Here is a 17,082-nt window from a genome sequence, read left to right as displayed (position 1 = left end):
TAAAGTATATTCCTACTATAAAAAAAGGGGAGGACCCACCATCTGTGGTTAATTAAAGTAGTTAAGGAAAGCATCAAATTTGAGGGAAAAAAAGCATATAACTGCGCAAAATTGAGTGACAGGTCAGAATATAAAGAATGGCAAAGAATGTCTAAAAGGTTGATCAGGAGAAAAAAATTAGAGTGAAAGAGGAAGTTAGCTTAAAATGTAAAAATGGATTGCAAGAGTTTGTCCAGGTATTTAAAAAGGAAAAAAGTAAAGTGAGTGAGGGAGGCAGAAAACAGGAAACTATAGACCAGTTAGCTTGATGTTTGTTGTGGGGAAGGTGTTAGTTCCAATCACTAAGGAGGTTATAGCTGGACACTTAGAGAAACTCAAGGTAATCGGAAAAGACAGCATGGTTTTGTGAAAGGGAAATCATGTCTAAGCAATTTATCGGAGTTCTTTGAAGGACTAACATACACTGTGGATAAAGGGGAGCCTGTAGACGTGCTGTACTTGGATTTCCAAAAGGCATTTGATAAGGTGCCACATCAAAGGTTATTGCAGAAAATAACAGCTCATGGTGTAAGGGGTAACATATTAGCATGGATAGAAGCTTGAGAGTATGCATAAATGGGTCTTTTTCTGTTTGGCAGGATGTGCTGTGTGGAGTCCCGCAGGGGTCTGTGCTGGGGCTTCAACTGTTTACAATCTATATCAATGACTTAGATGAGGGGAGCGAAGGCATGGTAACTAAATTTACAGACGACAAAGAGATAGGTGGGAAAGTATGTTGTGAAGAGGACATAAGGAGACTGCAGACAGATATAGATAGATTGAGTGAGTGGACAAAAATCTGGCAGATGGAACATATTGTAGGAAAATGCGAAGCTGTTCACTTTGGCAGGAAGAATAACAAAGCAGAGCATTACTTAAATGAACAACTGCAGAATTCTGAGGTGCAGAGGGATCTACATGTTCTAATGCATGAGTCACAAAAAATTAGTATGCAGGTACAGCAAGTAATTAAGGCGGCTAATGGAATGCTATCCTTTATTACGAGAGGAATTGAATATAAAAGTAAGGATGTTATGCTTCAGTTATACAGGGCATTGGTGAGACTTCATCTTAAATAAGGAAACCAAAACTGCACACAGTATTCAAGGAAGGATGTAAATGTGTTGGAGGTGATTCAGAGGAGGTTTACTAGATTGATACCTGGAATGAATGAGTTGTCTTATGAGGAAAGATTAGACAGACTGGGCTTATTTCCACTGGAGTTTAGAAGAGTGAGGGGGTGACTTGATTGGAGTATAAAAGATTCTGAAAGGTCTTGACAAGGTGGATGTGGAAAGGATGTTGACAAGGTGGACGTGAGTCCAGAATTAGGGGGCACTGTTTTAAAATTAGGGGTCGCCCTTTTAGGACAGGGATGAGGTGAAATTTCTCTCTCTTGGAGGGTTGTGACACTTTGGAACTCTCTGCCTCGGAAGGTAGTGAAGGTGGGGTCATTGAATATTTTTAAGACGGAGGTAGATTGATTCCCTTGCCTAACAAGAGCATAAAGTTATCGGGGTTAGATGGGAATGTGGAATTCGAAACAAACAAACAGATCAGTCATGACCTGATTGAATGGTAGCGCAGGCTCGAGGGGCCGAATGGCCTACTTCTGCTCCTATTTTCCGAGCTAGCTGGCTGTGCTTGTCGGGCCACTGGCAGCACTTCATCTATACCGACTCAGGTATACAGGCCAGCTCTGGCACAGCACTGTAACTTAAAGATGCTAGATTTTGTATCATCGATCAGTGTAATGGTCTTGATTATAAATATATGGAAATGGAAGACAGATGCAGTACCCTTTCAAAACACAGAACTCTCAAGTATCTAAAAATCAGCATGAGGAATTAATCATTCAATTGATTAGTGTAGCTTTCCCCACATACTCTGAGCTGCCTTTTGTCTTCAGGTGATGTCACGCAAGCAGTTCTGTACATTAATTTGACAAGTAAAAGGCGTGTCAGAGCCAGGAATTCTGGAGCAACTGGAATATTAACACCTCAGAACAAGCAAGTCCCGCTTCCAAATGCTTCAAGCATTTCTCTGTCGATTAAAGATTGGTTAACATGTAGAGAACAGAGAGTAGGAATAAACTGGTCATTCTCACATTGGCAGGCTTTGACTAGTGGGGTACTGCATGGCTCAGTACTTGGAACTCAGCCCCAGCTGTTCACAATATATTTTTTTTTTAAAATATTTATTCATGGGATGTGGGCGTCGCTGGCTAGGCCAGCATTTATTGCCTGTCCCTAATTGCCCTTGTTCAGAGGGCATTTAAGAGTCAACCACATTGGGTGGATCTGGAGTCACACGTAGGCCAGACCAGATAATTCCGTAGATTTCCTTCCCTAAAGAACATTAGTGAACCAGATGGGTTTTTATGACAATCGGCAATGGTTTCATGGTCGTCATCAGCCTTTGAATTCCAGATTTTTATTATTGAATTCAAATTTCACCATCTGCCATAGTGGGATTTGAACCCAGGTCCCCAGAGCATTACCCTGAGTCTCTGAAATACTAGTCACTAAGCCACCACCTCCCCTAATATATATCAAAGATTTGGATGTGGGGACCAAATGTAATATTTCCAATTTTGTGGATGATACAAAGCTAAGTGGGAATGTGTGTTGTGAGGAAGATGCAAGGTGGCTTCAAGGGAATTTGGACAAACTTAGTGAGCGAGCAAGAACATGGCAGGTGGAATATGATGTGGAAAATTGTGAGGTTACCCAATTTGGTAGGAGGAACAGATGTGCAGAGTATTTCCTAAATGGTAAGAGACTAGAAAGTGTAGATGTACAAAAGGACTGGGGGTGTCCTCATCAATAAGTCACTGAAAGCTAACATGCAGGTGCAGCAGGCAATTCGGAAGGCTAATGGTATGTTGGCCTTTATCGCAAGAGGATTTGAGTGCAGGAATAGTGAAGTCTTGCTTCAATTGTATAGAACCTTGGTTAGACTGCACAAAGTACTCCAGGTGCTGTTTTGGTCCCCTTACCTTAGGAAGGATACTATTGCCATAGAGGGAGTGCAACGAAGGTTCACCAGACTTGTTCCCTGGCAGGACTGTCCTATGAAGAGAGATTGGGGAAACTGGGCCTGTGTTCTCTAGAGTTTCGAAGAATGAGAGGTGGTCTCATTGAAATCTACAAAATACTTATCTTGCCTGCATCTACCCTGTCTAGCCTTATATTTCCCCTGTTTGGAGAGTCTAGAACCAGGGGACACAATTTCAACTTAGGACCAAGATGAGGAGAATTTTTCTATCCCCCCCAGAGGGTTGTGAATCTTTGGAATTCTCTACCCCAGAGGGCTGTGGAAGCTCAGTCATTGAGCACATTTAAAGTAAAGATTGACAGATTTCTAAACATCACTGTAAAGGGATATGGGGATAGTGTGGGGAAGAAGGCATTGAAATGGATGATCAGCCATGATCATACTGAATGGCAGAGCAGGCTAAATGGACTGAATGGCCTGCTCCTATGTCCCTAAGTCTCTATGTCCCTATGTCCAAAGGCAAAATTACTCAATGCTCTGCTCAAGGGACACATTCTAAACCAGTGTTGCCCAACAGAAATCACAAGTGTGGCTGTGGTGACACCATTTTAGCCCCATGCACTAATTTAGTGGAAAACATATTACTTTCACTTATACAATACAGGTAAATATAGTTCACAGGAGTATATTTTCTCAAACATCTACCACCATTCAGTATACAAAAGGAGTAAAAACACTCAAAAATACTCACTACTTTTTTTTTATCTTATCATTTTACTTACAATCGCATTTAGTGAAACAATTATAAGTACTTAAACAAAACATACAAAGGTTAAAGTCCACATGCAGAAACCATACAGTACGAGTATGTAGATCACAGGCCTAATAATGGTATCTATTATTCAATTTGTATTTCATTAGAAATACAAGTCACTTGTGGTTAATGGTTAACATATTGTATAACACCACTTTAAGTCATGGTCTTGTTAAGATCATTTCTCGGGGACACTGCAGCACTGAACTAGGAGACATAGTCTGTGCCTTGTGATTCCCCACAAACTAAGCTCAATTCCATCTTTCCACCATGGACGGTTGCCATGTGGAGATCAGACTCTCTCCCATCCGAAGAGAGGGAAAGTTACAGAATCAAGTCTACTTTAACAGGGCCCTTTCACCTGCTGTGCAGAAACTGGGATAACCCTTGCCACCTTTTGCTGGAGTGCAAGCTGAAACACTAAATCCCAGCTCAAGCCAACCTCCCCCAGCTGAACACAGCGGGAATTTAGGCCCAGAAACACAAGAGTGGCAAATGTCACTAGTGGAGGAGAGGCAGGCTGCAAATGGCTGTTGGGCCATATCAGGACTCCGACTATTATTGAATGAAACATTGAGGGCATTTCACTCCTCCTCTCCTCTCTCCCTTCACCCCAAAAAGAAAACTTGGGAGCATGATTGGGAGATCAGCAGGAAATTAAATGGTGACAAAGAATAGGAATGTTTTGCTTTTGATTTTGTATGATATCAAAAAGCTCATATAAATCTATAGGAAATGTTACATCAGCCAGCCATTATGGGGTTTATGTATGTGACACTTCCTTTGTTCTGTGGCAAGAAAATCAGTGTGGAGGGCAAATACACATGGCTAGCATGCTGCAATTAACATTCATCAACATATTCATCTGATCTAAATATAGTTTTTATATTTGCATGCAGCTATCCAAAACACAGCCCATTCTTTGTTTCCATGGGCTTTTACATGCAGATTCAAATCTGTGGCCCAGCATCAAAACCAAGATAATGGCAAATGTGCAAATACAAACTTCACAGCAAACGGCGAGTTATCTTATAACCAGGATCTGTGCACACTACCAACCAAGAAATTGCTTCTGCAAAAAGTGAGCCAACATAGAAATGTCAGGACCTGTACCCATTCTTTGGTAACAGAACTCAAACATAGGATCTGGATGCATATTTTCAGTGCAGTACTTAAGGAGTCCCAAATCAGAGGGGTCATTCCTCATTTGTCTATTCTTGTGATTCAGGTGAACCTTAAAAGATCCCACAGTACTATTTGAAGAGAAGCAAAGACTTCTCCTTACGTTTAGGCCACATTCCTTCCTGAACAGCCAACACCAAATACAGCTTAACTGGACTGTCACCTCAATACTCTTTGTGGCACTTGTTGGGGCCCAAAACAGCTGCTAAATTTGCCTAGATAATGGTTACACTTCATGCTTCCCTCAACATTTATAATTCAAGTCACAGTAAAAAGGCAACTCAAAGATTAAGAACCAAAACCAGTGTCCTTTGTAGACATCAATTATGGCCTACTGTGTCAAGGAACTAATGGCAGACTAGAGGTAAAAGTAAACAGTCTTGGTGATGAACTAGGTTTGAGACAGTTTTCCTAGCATCAGGTTGGACTCCAAGTACCATCAGGGGAAGGGGGTGTTGGTGGGGGTGGGGTATGCACAGTGGTGGAGAGGGGAGTCCAAGGGCTAGACACAATTTCTGGTAGGGGGTGAACAGGATGGCTTTGGTTTTGCCAACATTGAATTGTAAACAAATTAGCATTTTTAAAATGCATCCATGGGATGTGAACGTCACTGGCTTGGCCAGCATTTTTTGCCTCTCCCTAATTGCTCGAGAAGGGGGTGGCGAACCACCTTTTTGAACAGCTGCAGTCCATGTGGCGTAGGGACACCCACAGTGTTGTTAGGGAGAGTTCCAGGTTTTTGACCCATCGTCCACATATGATGTCAGACAGGCAGTTCTCGAGTACAGCAAAGGTCACGGAACCAAACGTGGCTGTAGCCAGTTACATCTGGGTATTGCCAGTGTAGATATGAGGGGAAAACATATTCGTAAGGAATAGGAGGGGAGCAAGAATGGAACCTTGGGGCATACTGGAGGTGACCATGCAGGTAGAGGATAAGACAACATTGCAAGAAGTGTGCTGACAATTCTGGGGCAGGCAGGAGTGGAACCATGAGATGGCAAGACTAGAGGAGAGACTAATTTTATTGCCCTGTGAAATAGCTATTAACTTAGCTCCTCCTGTACCAGTTCCCTATCCTTCTCCTACTTGCAAAGTTATTTACTCTCTTTGCCAAAGCTCAATTCACTATTGTAATTGAAGTTGTTTTTAAACCTTACCTTCAAGATGAATACAGGCATCTATTTTGATGAAGCTGTTATATGGTTTTCTTACACCACATTCACAGGAGCAGAACAGATTGGTACATTGGGCTTATTAGTGCAATTAAATATGCACTAGGAACCTGATTGAAGTGTTTGGGATATTTTAACGAGACTGGTTTTGAAGATCCAACCTGCATAGAAAGGGGCCTCCGAATCACACTTTCGTTAAAACTAATAACGCAAAACATAAAGGTTTTCAGAAAACTTTTCCTGACATCCATGAATGCAGTCTTGAATATCCTGCATCATTGTGATTTCACTCTCTTGGAGGTCATTCAATGTATGATATGAGCATCTAATGCTCAATTTAATTGAAATTCTTGTGACCTCCAACACCAATTAAAATCAGGGTCAGAGGAAATTGCAAAGGAAATGTCTTACCAGCACATTGATACATTAAATATTGCAGCGCCTGATTTTACCCCACTGGAGCTTTAACAAGTCTTTTGGTAATGTTGCCATTCAAAAAAGCTGCCTGCAGGAGAAGAAGTAGTTGGCAGCAAAATAAGAGGCAGGAAATGACTTCATAAAACCACAAGAGTAACGTGTGAGCAGCTTTCAAAGTCATGGCTCAGAATGCAACCACTTCCCAAGACTCAGTATCAGGCCACATTTGCTGGAAATGGTTGCTTTAGCTCAGTGCACTCTTCTTTATATACCCCTCACATTATACTCCATCTGCCAAATTTTTGCCCACTCACTTAACCTATCTCTATCCCTTTGCAGACTCTGTAGTCCTCACAACTTGTTTTTCTTGTATCATCAGCAAATTTTGCTACACTTTGTCCCGTCATACAAGTTTAGTTTGCTAACCTGAAAATGGACCATTTATTCTTACTCTGCTTTCTGTTAGTTAGCCAACCCTCTATCCATGCTAATATATTACTCCTAACACATTGAGCTTTTATTTTGTGCCCTAACCTTTTATGCAGTACCTTATCAAATGCCTTTTGGAAATCCAAATACACTACATCTATTGGTTCCCTTTCATCCACCCTGCTTGTTACATCCTCAAAGAACTTGAATAAATTTGTCAAACGTTATTTTCCTCTATGTTGACTCTGCTTGATTGCATTATGATTTTCTAAATGTCCTGCTACTACTTCCTTAATAATGGAGTCTAGCACTTTCCCTCAAGACAGATGTTAGACTAACTGCCTATGGTTGTCTGCTTCCCGTCTCCCTCCTTTCTTGAATAGAGGTGTTACACCTGCAGTTTTCCAATTCGCTGGGATCTTTCTGAAATTCCCTAGATTCTAGAAGAGTATAACTAATGCATCCACTATCGCTGCAGCCATTTCTTTTAGAGTTTTAGGATGCAGGCCATCAGGTCCAGGGAACTAGTCCCATTAGTTTTCCTCGTACTTTTCCTCTACTGATAGTGATTGTTCTAAGTTTCTCTCTCCCTTTTGATTTTCTATAATTATTGGGATGCTTTTAGTATCTGCTTACCATGAAGACAGATACAAAATACTTGTTCAAAGTCTCTGCCATTTCCTCGTTTCCCATTATTAATTGCCCAGTCTCATCCACTAAGGGACCAATGCTTACTTTAGCTACTCTTGATATGCTGAGTAAGGTTTTTTCTATGTCTTTTTATTTAAGTTTGCTAGTTTACCCTCATATTCTAATTTCTCCCTTTATAGAAACCAGCAAGGATGACTGAAAAAACAATAATGTTCCCAATCTTCTGGCCTACCACCAATCTTAACAGCACCTGTGCACTTTTCAATTTGATACCATCCTTAACTTCCCAGGTTAGCCACAGATGGTTTATCCTTCTTGAAGAGTCTCTCTTTCTCAATGGAGTATATCTTTAAGTGTGATAAAATATCTCCTTAATTGTCTGCCCCTGTTTATCTACCGTCTTACCTTTTAACTTATTTTCCCAGTCTACTTTAGCCAACTCCATTGTCATACCTTTGTAATTGCTCTTGCTTACGTTTAAGACATCAGTTTCAGACCCAAGTTTCCCACCCTTGGACTGAATGTGAAATTCTATCATATTATGACCATTCTTCCCTAGAGGATGACCAATAACTTTGGTCATGATAAAAGAATATGTTTTTCATCAATAAAATTTTATGGAGCTGGAAAAACAGAAATAAAATTGCCTAGGTGCCTAGCATATAATATGCCCTTTCTTGTGGGGCAAAGGTTATGTCAAAATGGGTGTAATGACATTTATGCATCATTCAGAACACAAAGCTGAACTCTGACAATACCTAATTCTGATGTAACAACTTGCTGTATCAGAATAGTAAGCCATGGACTCATGCCAATTCTTCTACACGCCAAGATCCCAATCTTGCCGTGCTGTCACAAAAGAGCAGTGCAAAGGAAGCTGATTGTTCTGCCTACTGCAAGGGAAAACCCAAAGAGGCTGGTTATGGAGCTGCAGAAGCTAGGAGCAGTTCATCCAAACCCTTGACCCCGAGTGCATTCTAGATCAGAACAGTGACAGATCCTAATTCCCATTGTTTCAATTCAAGCTTTTGTTAGATGAATTAGGTCATGTAGTGTGACAGATGTAAAACTAGAATTGTCTTTGGGTAAAGATAGACAAGTCTTATTTTGAGTGCAAACACCTATTTCAAACAAAAATGATTCACCTTCATTTATATTGATAGCTTGGGTAGATAGTTGTAGTCTCTTCAGGACAAATGGAAAATACCAAATTGAATTTCTACTTTGAGAAAAAGAGTCAGAACTCTATCTGGAATAGCTGTCCCACCCGAGGGATCCAAATCGAGTCAAATCCCTTTTGGCTAGGGCCAAGTTTCTAATGATGTTTCCATCTGCAGTTCTTTTTGCCTCTGATCTTGCATTACAAAAGGTAATTGGAACTGGAACAGTTTGATTAATTGCAAAAGGATTCATTTGTGCCAACTTAGACATAACATAGGACCAGACTGGCGCCTCTCGCTCTTCAGATTTTCTACTCCAATGCGTTGCGATATGTATTGGGTGGGTGGGGGAAGAACAAAGAAAGTTTTTTGCCTCCCTCCCATACCAAGTACTGAAGGTATTTGGGGCCCCTTTGCATTCTTCCACACCTCACCCACCCACCTCCCCTCATGACATATTAAAAACACAAATTCTGCTTTGCCCCTTTCAGCCTACATTTTTAAGTGTTAACATATTTTGAACCAGAGGTTGTATAATTTTCTGTGTTATGGCCAGTTTTACCATTTTTGGGTGGGGCCAGTCATGGGCCCATGCATTATATACACCAAATTGGGTGGATTAAAAGCTCTCTGAAACAACTTTTATGCAAAAAAAATTCTATTATGGGCCGATTGAAAAGCTATTGAAGTAGACTTTGAATTTGTTAACAGATTATTAAAGTCACTGTATTTATGTTAATCTGCAGATTTATTCTTGTCTCTGCATGGTTTCACTTCTTGTAATAAACTTCTGCTAGCAGTTTAGCCTGATCCACAGGGTCTGTCAGCATGATGTATTTCTGCTAATTTGTCAAGATCAGGAGTACATTGACATCCTGTCCTATTTGCTGTGCATACTCCAGTAATATAAAAAAGGTTTATCATTAACCCATGGCACAATATTTCAGTTATTACACATAGGGTCAAGTTTCAGTTCAAAGGAAGCATGGGATTGTCTAGGAGAAACTAACTTTCTCAGAGAAAGTAAAAACAAAAGTACTGGAAAGTATCTTGAATTGTAAAGCTGCATCAATCCCATATTAGTCCTGTACCTGATTCTACCCCATGGGGTAGGTAGAGTTTAAAAAAAAGTTACTGCACAAACGTTATGATTCAGAAAGTCCAGGAGAAAACACTAGAATCTTGCCAAAATAGTATAGTGCACAGTGTGTTGTGTCAGCATACATAATACCATCGTGACAAAAAATAAATTCTGACCCATATTTTTCCACACAATGAGTTCTCACCCAAGAGATTATTGAGGGCATTAGGGCGATATCGCACAGATACTACTTACTGCAAGGATAGCGGCAGGACCTACATATGAAGCCTTTAAAAGATGCTGTCTATAGCAAATTTCTCCAACTTCTCTGACGACAAGTACATTTACTGAAAAGGTTTTTAATGACAACACCGAGTCGTTGTTCTGGTACAGCAACAGCTGCAATTTGGGTCATTTGTGGTTGAACCAGTTTGACCTAACTTGATGCACATTGAAAACTAAAAACATACCAGGAATTATTTAAAATATTGTATCTGGACATCCCAATTTCCAGTTTGGCCAGATAATTGTTTTCAAGTAATGCATCCATTCCTTGCCTCCTTAGTAAATTAGTGAAGTCAGTTTTTACCCCAGGGCTAATGCCACACCTATTCTAACAAAGATGATTAACTGGTTGGCTTGCATCATACCTACACTGGCCACACCTGGTATTGTAATAAAGGGAATAATTTTCTGCCTGTACATTTTTTTAAAAAGTGTTAGATTAAATGGAAAGTGCTGCAGAGAGTTAACATTCCAGTCTAAAGTTTGGCAATGCGCTCAATAAAAGTTCTAGTTTTCAATTAGATGTTAATTTCAATGACATGTGTCAGTTCACCTCCTATACACCAATGGACTCCCACTCAGGTTCTTGATGATGCCATCAGCTAGGAAAGTTCAAAAACATGACAAAAGAAAGGCACTAACTTAGCACAAATTGCATGCAGCCCACAGGATAGCTGGTGTGGGAAACAGAAAATTCTGCCATGCTGCAACTCTTTTGAGTTGGAAACAAACACAATTTGGGGCAATATAGAGGGGGCTTTACTGTATCAAACCTGTGTTGTACCTGTGCTGGTGCTGGGAGTGTTTCCATTTCCCAGCTCTAACACTTTTCATCTTGAGCAAAATATTCACCAGCTATAAAAAAGCTTTTATTCATTTAAAAAGGCTTTAAAATGACTCAGAACTGGCTTTGAATGTGTCTTTTGAGAAGACATACGGTGTCATTTTTTTAAAGCATCAGTGGGAGCACAGTGGGTGTTGTGAAAGCTTAACTGAAGAATGAGCTCATAGACTGAATCCTACAATCAAGCTGCCTCTCAATTACAACCCACTATATAACCACACAGCCATTACAGCTACACAATCCTGCCATGAGTTTACACTCCAAATTGCTTTTTTTAAATATTAAAAACCCAAAAATTTAGACTTCTCTCTGCTCCATCTTGATTTACAGCAGTCAAATCCAATGTGACACGAGGTTCAGCTCAGCTAACTTCCAGTTTTATCACACAATCCCAATGTTTTGTCTTTATGCTACTTTCAGGGGGAAACAGTCTCCACACCATGCCACCCAATTCCAGAAAACTGTTCTTTCTGTCCAATGACCGGTCACAAACCCTGATCACAAATGATTACTGGCCTTTCAGTTCATTTATAGTCAAAAGGAACCTACCCTCTTAAGGAAGTGTCACAGATAGACAGGAGACCAGCCTTCAACATATGAATAAGACTGATGGAAATTCGTGCAATGGGCATCTACTTTGAAGTTCGAATTATTGTCACAATGTACCTGAGCATGTGGCGGCATAACTGGTTCATTTCTACTGGCTGGACTATAAAATTGGTCAGTGAGCTTTCTTCTGCTTTAATGAGGTTAAGTGTCTCATCCATTCACATTGAACGTGAACACAAAGTCAGGCACCCTATTTTGATTGCATTCCAGTATGTAATTTCATTAATATCAATCACTCTCCATAATTCAAGAACAATGAATTTTTTTAAAAAATAACATTGCCCCCATTCACATTGATCGTTGTTTCAAATCTGCATCCTACCAGCTTGACACAATTCACCAGGGTCTTTGAGCATACCAAATTGTTTTTTCACCCACCTTTCTTAAAAGTCAAGTGGCCACCAACTGTTGACCGATAGGAGAAACGAAACCCATCAGTTAACTTGTACAAATTAGTCTCATATTGTTGCATTTTCAACTTTTGGGATAGACAAGACAATAGTGGGCATCCTACATGTTTTTTTTTTAAAACCAGGATTCGTGTTAATTGTTAGCCCTGGCCTAGAGAAGAGCAAAAGGCATCAGTTTCAGTTTGAAGGAGGTGCTGTCAGTTTACAAAACCTGTCACCAGACCTCTTACACAAGTACAGGGTGTTGGAGAAGTCCCACCCATTAACAGACATGTTAAACCAACACCCTGCTTGCGCCAATAGATACTCATGACTCCATGGCACTATATGACAATCAGAGAGTGCCCCAAGTTAATATTCCTCCCTTACCATTACTGAAAAGAGAGATTCACTAGTCATTAATCTTATTGCTATTTGTGGCATGCTCCTTAGCATAGAATGGCTATCATGTCTGGTTATACAACAGTGATTAGACTTCCAACAAGCAATGAATTGTGCAACGTGTGATGCTCAAATGATGCGTTAGACATTTTAATGCATCAGAAGAATATTTATTCCACGAGTGAGTAGCACCTATAGTGGTTTGGTAGTACAGAACTTGAATATTGCTGGAAAAAAAGACATGTCTAAACTTTCCATCTTGCACTCGTCAGGACACTCAAGAATACCAATACAAGGGGAAAACCACAATTTATACGGTATGTGAAGATAGTGCTGATTGGTTGGCAAGTGGCATTGCCATGGAAAATGTACCAGTGATGTGACTGTCAGTTGACTGCCAAACATTGTTTGAAATTTAGACCAGACTCCTTGACTCTGATTGGTCAAGGCATTGCCCTGAGGAATGAGTCAGCGAGTAACTGTCACTTATTTTGTTTTGTATGTAATAAAAACAGAGAATGCTGGAAAAACTCAGCAGGTCTGACAGCGTGTGGTGAGAGAAACAGTAAATGTTTCGGGTCCGTATTACTCTTCTTCAGAGCTGCACAATGTACGTACATATTCTTTCTGTCTGCAAAGAACAGGGCCCTGTGTATTAATATATGTAGCTTCCAGTACACGCAAATGTGCCACACTGCAAGCCCAACTGACTATCTTAAATTGGTTGTCAGTGTAATTCTTAACACAGAGGATTATTTAGCAGATATTGTTCAATTGTGGAATCATATCCATTGTTGGACTGTGTTTTGAGTTTTGCAAGCACAGGCTGGTTGGGCATAGTCCATACCCTGCCCATTGCAAACAGCGGCTGGGACATGCTGTTTTATGCAATCCGCCAGTCTTTGGGACATACGGCCTACATTTCTGGCATCACACTGGCTGTATGTAGGCCATACATCCCAAAGACTGGCAGGTCATATCAAACAGCATGTCCCAGCTACTGTTCGTAATGGGCAGGTTACAGACCGTACCCGACCAGCTCATGCTTGCAAAACTCAAAACAAATGTCCAACATTAGATGTGATTCCACAATTGGACAACATTTGCTAAATAATCCTCAGTGTGCTAAAAATTTCACTGACAACCAATTTAAGATTGTCAGTTGGGCTCGCAGTGTGGCACATGTGTGTGTACTGGAAGCTACTTATATTAATACACAGAGCCTTGTTCTTTGCAGACAGAAAGAACATGTACATATACTGCACCTGTTTCAGCTAAACAAAATAAGTGATAACCATTTGCTGACTCATTCCTCAGGGTAATGTCTTGACCAATCAGGGTCAAGCTGCCTGGTTTAAATGTCAAAATGCTTGGCAGTTAACTATCAATCACCATCAGTGGTGCATTCTCCATGGCAACACCACTTGCCAACCGATCAGCACTCTCTTCACATACTGTATAAACTGTTGTTTTCCCCCTCATATTGGTAATCATGCAAGTGTTCTGATGAGTACAAGATGAAAAGCTTAGATATGTCTCTTTTTTCAGCAATACTGAAGTCGTACCTCTTGATGCTTGAACTTTACTGTTGTTATGTAAGCTTTTTCTGGAGTTTCTTTGAAAACTCAATTTACAAATCAGAAACCACCTGCACAGAAAACTCAATTTAAATACCTGTGAAAGTTCACACTGTAGAAAGTACACTAATTGAAAAATGTCCTGGTATAGCTAAAGTGCTTGAATCACTATTACACTATGATTTCTATTGACTTGTTTCTGTTGGTTTTCATGCTTGTGAAATTGTAGTTCTCGTATTGTACTCACTAAGGTGATGACTTAGAATCTTTTTGTCTCCTGTTGCCTATTTTGTTACACTTGTCTTTCTGCCAACCATTTTTGGTCAGGTTTTCTCCTTGAAAGGTGAAGTTCTCGGGGTAACAATGCATTTTCCACTCTCTTAATTCAGTGTCTAAAGGCACAACCAGCTGCCTAGTAACACCATGAAATATACACACACGCCATGGTAGTTGTGTGCAGTGGGCACGTATCCATGAGAAGCTGGCTTGAGATTGCAAAACCCAATGATGCCAGTAAAGTCCATAAATAAAAAGTAGTAAAAAGTGATTTATAAACAAATTAAAACACAATTAGTACCACAATCATATTTTGCACTGTATACAAGTACATTAAATTGCCTTGAAAATTAATTACCATGGTGAAACACCATAACTGAAAATTGCATCTTCAACATTTTTTTTAAAAATGGCATTCCTTTCAAAATAAGGATCACATAAAAGTCACCGTTGCTTCTGAAAATAAGTAACTTTATGACACCTTTCTATTGTGTCACCAGATTGATAAGTATAGAATTTATAGCGTTTACGGAAACTAGTTACAAATGGATATGAAGTCTCACGCACGAAGGATAAGGAATTTGCTCCACACACCCAAAAGATAACAGCCTAGCTGGGCCAAGTGTTTATAGTATCAGCAAGCATACAGTTGTAACCACAAACTAGTTATTGACATACTTAATAATGCTTTGAGTACAGGAGAAAGAAAATGACAGTCAACTAACTTTAGTTGGCACCAACCTCACTTCTGGGTTCAAAGGTTGTTGGCTCAAATGCACTTTGGGATGTGACAACATGACCTAGTCTGACACACTTTTGTACTACAGAAGCATAGCATTGTCAGAGGTGATGTCCTTTGCTGAAGCATTAAAGCAAGGTTTTGCCTGCTTGTTTAGGTGCATGTTAAAGATCCCATGGCCTAGTCTGAAGAACAATGGTGTTGTCCCAGCCCATATGACCCCTTCATCTAATGCCAATGAAAATAGGCTACTTTGTCATTATTCGTGGAACCTTGCTGTGGACAAAATGCCTACTTTTCCTACAAAATTCAGTCTGTACTTAGATACTTTTGAGTGGTGTGATGCAAATACAAGTTTTGATAACATGTTTATTATCATTTGAAAGGTCGTTATTGCTGCCTATGCTTTTGTCTATTTCTGCACATGAAACCTGATCTTGACTTCACTTAATGTCCACACAGACACTGGATAGTGTGGGAGTCAGAACTTAACAATTTTGTCCTCCTTAACCTAGGGGCAATGCTGACTGCTGCTCCAGCTGATATCAGCTAACTTAAGTGTCTTGGAAATCAAATCTGAAGCCAACCTGCTTTGCAGTGCTCAGCTGCACAGTAACGATTGCACGTACCAATTTAATCATTCATGGACGTTCATCTGCTAAAACTATTATTTTAATCTGGGTATGTTTGGAACCCAGAGCTTCCAAGACAGTACCACCCTGCCCATTATTAGTTTCAATTAAATTATTCATTATACAAATGTTGCATTTTAAAAGGGGCACAGAGATATAGTCTCTCTTCAAAAGGGAGCAGTAAAGCCAAGAATATGCAGTTGAACCATTAAACTCTAGTTTAAAAAAAAATCCAGCTTACTCACCTGAAATCATCTAAACTAGTTTGACAAACAATTTTGTACAACAAACATTTAATTATTCAAAAGGAACAGCCATCTCAACCCTTTGAGAGCCTCAAGTCAATTCCACACACCCAATACAAAGCTTCGAACATTTCATTCCCATTGCATCAATTGTGTTCTCTATCATGTAGAATCGTTATCTACAAGAAACGCAAAACAACTACAAAACCCAAAGATCAGTTACAAGAGTGTAACTTTTTTTTAAAGCCAGCATATTGGGAGGTTCCGGAAAACATGTCACTCAGGAAACTTCATGAAAAGAACTTACCGAGGAGAACGAAGTGTCACTCATCACGGAAATGACACAGGCATTTCCCCTTTAAATGTCAATTCCCCTTGCTTAAAATAAGATTTGGGAAAAACAAGGTTCATCGTCAATAAATACGTATCCTGGCACAAGCCGATTTCTCGAGTCCATCACATTTCAGTTTCGCTTTACTCCCCAGTTGGAACTTTTAAAACATAATTTGTTACAAATTCGGTCTGATTTACCTAACGATCTATCTTAACTAGGAGGATAAATTGGTAGAACGCAAGGCTAGCAGCTGAAGTACCTTAGATCCGAGCGGAAGAAAGGACGATCAGCAAATGTAGGAAGTGCAGAAAACTTCCGACTATCCTAATCCTGGAACCGTGCTAGGAACAATTCACCAGACCAGCATTTAGCGAATGGAAAAGGGCGGGCAACTAAAAATAATCCTGAATTTCTAAAGTAACAGGGGTGAGCCCCTCCTCACTGCTAAATATATGGAACAGCCAACCAGACTACAGCGTCTCGAACCGTTGCAGCAGGTGTAGAGCTACTCCAGGGCTCGCAGATTCTGGCGGGTCCTAGCGCCCCAAGGATCTGATTGCTCCTTCCCTCGGAGAAGGACGTTGCCACGATTTCAAAGGCATTTATTCTCAAAAAAATACCAACTTTCTTTCCTTAAGCCAAATATAAAATAATGAAAAATTTACGCGTGTATAAAAGCAGCGTTTGTTTGTGGTAAGGTCCAATTCATAATTGGCCGACAGAACAGTCAACATTGGGGGAATGTTAGGTGTGAGATTTGTGATCGCCAAAAGTGAATCGTAACCCCACTGAGCTTTGCCATAGA

At 40.1% G+C, this 17,082-nt stretch overlaps 1 protein-coding gene across 2 annotated transcripts in view; it reads right to left on the bottom strand.

Annotated features, from left to right (window-relative positions):
- Positions 1-16,761, bottom strand: part of LOC121273238 (polypeptide N-acetylgalactosaminyltransferase 6-like) — a 74,669-nt gene extending 57,908 nt beyond the window's left edge. Inside the window, exons 1-2 of one of the 2 annotated variants that reach the window (XM_041180264.1) lie at positions 16,537-16,761; positions 16,251-16,321 (exon numbers count right to left, since the gene is read on the bottom strand). The gene's annotated coding sequence lies outside the window, so the exon portion shown is untranslated. The remainder of the gene's footprint in view (positions 1-16,250; positions 16,322-16,536) is intronic. The other variant, XM_041180263.1, reaches the window with a different exon arrangement.
- Positions 16,762-17,082: the final 321 nt, after the last annotated feature.

This window comes from Carcharodon carcharias, chromosome X (genome assembly GCF_017639515.1).
Source record: "Carcharodon carcharias isolate sCarCar2 chromosome X, sCarCar2.pri, whole genome shotgun sequence".
Taxonomy (NCBI): domain Eukaryota; kingdom Metazoa; phylum Chordata; class Chondrichthyes; order Lamniformes; family Lamnidae; genus Carcharodon; species Carcharodon carcharias.
Note: the sequence above shows the minus strand (reverse complement) of the source record. Positions and strands in the feature narration are given on the sequence as shown.